Raw genomic sequence first — 6,278 nt, 5'->3', positions numbered from 1 at the left:
TAGTTTATAGGACTACTAACTAACCAATGTGGGTCCTAGTTACATTAAATAAAAAAATTCATTTATTCAAAGGCTTCCTCCACTTTTATGACACTCTGCCTTAAAATTGCATACTCTTTGTCTTAACTGTACTTCAATCTTGCTAATAAAATATGCATCGACAGTTTCGGTAGGCGTTCCGACATGTAATGAGCGTATTTAGCAGACATTATTTAAAAAAATAATTTATTGACCACACAGTTAAGGGGAGACCAATTCTCGATACAATTCATTCATTTGATAAAATGTGGTTTATTAAGTCCCGTCACATTCCCTTTAAAATATGGTTACCTTAAAAATGTAGCCTCCTGAAAAACACTAATTGCAATAATTTGGTACAAAACTTAACGTCCACATAATAGTAAATATTTAGCAAACTTTTTAGGACGGGCTGTCTATTTGACATCTTAGGTTTCAGATCGATGTTTTCTGCACTGTTCCTAGTCTCAGATATTCTTAGATTTTATCCGACTTCAAGAAAGGATAAGATTCTCAATGCGACCGTTTTTTTTTATTGTTGTATATTGCCATGGTAAAGAGTTGCGGTTTAATTTGACTTTAGCGTTAACTATAACGAACCGTTGTCAATGGTAAGCAAAACTAAAGTGGTAGTGGTAAATTTTGCTAAACCGAAGAATTTTTGACAGCTTGATAACTTTTTGTTTGGTTAACTCGTTATGGTGCAACCCACACTCATTTTCTGTAAACTTGCTATTCCGTAGAAATCACAAAATCAGTTTGTTTGTCGTTTTAAACATATTATTAGTAGCCGTGTGGTTTCAGTGCGAGTGACGTACATACGTGAGGGTACAATTATTTTTTAATTATGAACATGAGATCCTTAACACAATATTTGTGATAATTCAGACGTCACGATATCACGTTTCTTGTTCAGTTCATTATTCTTCGGATCTAGTTATATCCTGCGGTATTATATTAACCTTTTTCGTAGAGTAGCTACAGAATTTAATCTCTTACGAAATTTAAAATCAAATTTAAAATAACCAAAAGGCTTAACTTTGCGCAAGTATTTGATATGTAATGCAAACTAATATTATAAATACGAAAGTAAGTATATTTGTTTTTACTTACTGATTAATGTTAATTGCTGAACCAATCTTCTTGAAATTTTGCTTGTATGTAATTGTGAGTCTAAAGAAAATTTTGATAAGATAAATGTCTTGCCCTTATACGGTGCTAAAAAAATGGTTATTGATTAAGTCTTGTAATCTTTCAATTTGTGACGCCGCCTCTGGCTACCGGCGCCCGCGCAGTTTCCCTCAAAAGATATCGTAATTTTGTAGCGATTTGAAAGCAGATTATATTTAAATTGCTTTTATGCATTTAGAATATTACACGGATATGTTTTATTTTTCCTTTTCAATTTCTTTAAAATGCAGTCGCTCCACATAATGGTCTGACTTTCTCAATCCTGTTTTATAGACGTAAATAAATTTCTGTACTGAACGGGAACAACATACTACACAGGAAAAATCATCCTTATATTATAAATGCGAAAGTTTGCAAGGATGCGTAGATTTGTGTTTGTTACTCTCACCAAAATCTACTAGACGGATTTTGATTTTTCATTTTCGTACAAATATAACGTGCATTTACATAAGTACTTTTTATCCCGAAATTGCCACGGGAACGAAGTCCCGGGAACCAGATAGTAAATAAATGTGAGAACCATTAAAAAATCTATTATTGGCTTTTTCCCTATCGCTATTGATTTTTATTGCAACTTATCAAGGATTTTCTTTACGTAATACAAGAAACACTATGTTACTATAAACATCACAAAGTTTAAATTCAATAAAAAAAAACGACTTATATTCCGTGGTGCTTTATAATTGGTCGTGATTATAGTCTTATGCTTAACCTCATAAGACCAGAGAACCTTGGCTGGAATTACTTCCATCTGAAACAATACGAATGAATTATTTATGCAATTGACTAATTCAAAATTTTACTGATAATATCTAGGCGTTTTTATATTTATGACTTATCTCTTCCTATAGAGTTAAAATGGATTTTTATGGTCTATTATTTTCGGCAAGTCTATTGATACTACATTTTCTATATTATGTTATTAAAATTATCTTCATCTGTCATAAGTTCTGGTTGTCCCCTCACCCTGTGGTAGCCAGAAGTCCGTTTATAACTATGATTCTGGAGTAGGTAAGTTAATTAGTTGAAGCAACTGCAGTCATTAAAATTTTAAGTCTACATACATACATACATACATAAACTCACGCCTCTTTCCCGGAGGGGTAGGGTATTTTTCAAAGAATTAACAAAATCATGTTACTCTATTTTTCTTGTGTTTCCTTGTCCTTTAATACCACAAATCTAATCATCCATGAGCATTATTGAGGCAATTCTCAAACTGAAATGGTTTAGTTCTGTCGTCTATTGTAAGACCTTGGTTCGAAGAATTATAATTTTAAATTTTAGTCACAAATAGTTTTATTGAACTGAAATAGTAATAAAGTTACATACTAATTAATTAACGCAGTAAATTAATATACATACTAATTAAATACTAATTTCCTGTTGTTTAAGATTCCACATAATAAATCAATCAGTCTACACAATAAAATTACGTTTATGATCTTAATGCGTGTATTTTTTTGCATTTTGGTCTATGATAACATATTTAATAAGATTCTTAAGATCAGGGAATAATATTTAAATAATAAAATCAAAATATAAAATAATAATATTCCTTAGATTTTCTCAACATTTCCCAAATTTTTCCGATCACTAGATTATGATCAAAAATACTTTGTCGTCAATGAAATAATCCGATGTTTTGACGTTCTTACGTAAAAGTGAGTAGCATATCAAATATCACTAATTATATTTTTGCAAGCAGTTATCGTAAACAATCAAATGTGTCGTGATTTAATGCTATTTATATTATAAAACAATTTTGATGATAACATTTGATATTGTACAGGATGTAATTAATTAATGTAATGAAGAAATTCCGACACATGATTGGAATTCTATGCCCAACTAATAAGTAGTGGATTCTACGTTTATTTATCTAATAATATCTCAACAAAGTACTTATAAAAGTTATATAAGTATTAAAATTAAGTTTATATTATATACTAGCTTTGCCCGCGACTCCGTCCTAGTGGAATAATTATTATGGGCATTATTCCTCAAGGGTAAATTTTTTTTTTCACATTTGCCATTATTTCTTCGCTCCTAATAATTGCAGCGTGATGATAAATAGCCTAAAGCTTTCCTCGATAAATGGTCTACTAAACACAAAAATAATTTTTCAATTCGAACCAGTCCTGAGATTAGCGCGTTCAAACAAACAAACTCTTCAGCTTTATAATATTTGTACAGATAATCTAACTAAATGCCTTTATTTAATCACAATCTAGCCATATTTTATAGGCAGAGGAGTAATTTTACTGTTACTTAGTTTTATAAAAATGTGTTCATTGGTACTTTACTGTCTCTAATTGAGAAGAGGTCACTTTATTCATGTAATCAAAAAATTGCACTTTTTGACTAAGTGTAAACATGTCATGGATTCAGTTTTTTTATTTCTTTTTTGATGAGATTCAGTTTTTTGACGCAGAAAACCGATTGTGATTATTTATTTTAATTATTTAAGTGGATTAAAGTAATCATTTCATACTTGAAAAGAAGAAAAACAGTGGAATGGAAGAAAGTGTAGTATAAAAATTACGACGAAATTATCATGAAACTATTTTGCACAAATCTATGGTACTGTATATGTTTATATCACCTTAAACATAATCACTTATAAATACGATAATCAATAATCCGGATATTGTCGCCGAATATCACATCCGGTGTTAGCATGGGGATCAGTTAACAATATACATACATATTGTATATCACATCTTTATGCCTTACGGGGTAAACAGAGCCAGCAGTCTCAAAGAGGCTGGAAGCCCACGTTCAGCAGTTGTCAGCCATTGCGATTTCTTACTACGACTAGTGACTTGTAGCAGTCTTATGGCGTTCTGCGTCTGGTGTTTTCTAAAATCAATCAAGGGAAAGAGTAATAAACTTGGGATTCTTATTTTTGACGATAAGCTAGCAACGTGTCACTATTTGAATCTCAAGTCATCATTAAGTCATTTACTTACAGCTTCGGCTGAACGTGGTCCTGGTCATATCCTTTTCACAAGACCTGTCTTTGAGATGAAGCCATGATTCTATGCATGTATTTAGTTTAAACTTATTAGTTGAGAAAGCAAATGGAACATTTGAGAATTTAACAATGGATTTATAAAGATTATTTTATTTATCTATGTATAGCCGAACAACTAAGGTTAGTAGGTACTTAAAATTGTTAGTAAACTAGTCGCGGCGTTGATAAAAACAAATTCCATTTGTTTTTATTTATTTTATTTAACATCATTAGACATTTGCATACAATATAACACGTTCGGAACGGTGGCGCCGAAACGCCTACGCGAATCTTCAACAGATTGTACCTTGTCGTAGTAAACCTTTAGTTAAAGGTTCGGCAGATTTATAAGCACTTTGAGAAGTTGCTTATTATGAAAAGGTTGTATTTCGCGATTGTAAATTACTTGTTAAATAGTAATTAATTATCACGAAAACTAGTTTTGGTCCTTCGAATGTAATTTGTCTGGTTTGTTAAGAAGACCTTATAATTTATACTGATGATTAATTAGTCTGATATTTTATGATTAAATAAAATAAATCCGGCTATAACTAGATGCATTTTATATTGTATTGTTTTCTTCTTTTCAATTTAATTAACATTAACTGTTTCTAAATGAATAATCATGTCGAATATTCTATTAATTAATACTTGTTTTGTTTATTTAAATTAATTAATCACAATTGTAAATTAACAAGATTCGTAAATACCACTTATTTTTATATTTATACCTCAAAATTTTAATAATAAGAAGATATTAAATTTTACGAAGTATTTAATAATAGAATAATGTAACGCGATTGAAATTTTTTGTTTGTGAGCATTTCGTTTCTTATATGTCTACGGGTTCGACAGAGTCTAATGTTTCAAAACTTTTTATTGATTGACTTATACAATCGGCAGCCATCGTGTTTTTTATTCGCTGCCAAATCAAAATGGGAGCTTGTACAACAATTTGTCTTTAAGAAAAGAGATGGGTTGGTCCTTTTCAAGTGCAGAGAACCACACGGCTATATGCAGAAGAAAGAGTAACTAAAATATCCCCTTCATATCATAATTGACTACAAGTAGGGTTATTTATTATTATATTTAGTCACCAATTACACTGCGTGGCAATAATTAGTTGGGCATTACAAGAGTAATTTACTGCGTAATGGACGATCATCGGGCCATTATTTTCGTGCGAGTATGTGTATCGATTTATTTTCAATCGAGTAAACGTGGGAGAATATTTTCAAAGTGGTTGAAAAATTCTTTTCTGAACAATAAGTAAGTCACAGTCCATAAATGCATAATATAACACACCCCTTTTTTTCGGAGAGATAGGCAGAGATATCTTTCTTATAGCTACGATCCCTACATAACTACTTCTTTCGCGTTATCTATCATATTTATCATTGTAAGTTCGCCAGTTTAGGGTACTCTTAGATTATCTAACCTATCGTCAAGCGTCTGAATCTTTTTGGTCCATAAATCTTATAAAGCTTGTAGAAAACGGAAATTTGTTCCTTGGCAAATGTAGCGGAGGATTTTCCAAAATTGACACTTGAGAGGCAAAAGGTGGTATGCTGAGCAAATAAACAAAACATTTCCCGGCACTTTCATAGAATAGGACCATTCTATCACTCGTGGATGTCGTGAAAGGCGACTAAGGGAATGGCAAATAAACTTGGTATTCTTTTTGAATTTGATAGGCTAGCAACCTTTTACTATTTGAATTTCGATTCTATCACTAGGCCATGCAGTTGAACGTGGTCTTTCAGTCATTTCAAGACTGTTGGCTCTGTCTACACAGCAAGGCAAATAGACAACATTATATGTATGTATGTATAAAGAAAAATAATATCGTAATTTACCTAAAGTAGGTACGTCCAGTGTGTCCAACAAAGTCGCAATGTTTAAAGTACCTACCATAGGTAATGTTAACATCGAAAAAAGGCTTATCGAGGAGGCCTTCACCTAAGTACGGCAACGACAGTACTAATACATACTTACACCACAATAATCGACCATCGCTGATAGATTTACTGACGTTCCTACTTGATTAATTTTA

The sequence above is a fragment of the Amyelois transitella genome, chromosome 8 (assembly GCF_032362555.1).
Source record: "Amyelois transitella isolate CPQ chromosome 8, ilAmyTran1.1, whole genome shotgun sequence".
NCBI lineage: Eukaryota > Metazoa > Arthropoda > Insecta > Lepidoptera > Pyralidae > Amyelois > Amyelois transitella.
Note: the sequence above shows the minus strand (reverse complement) of the source record.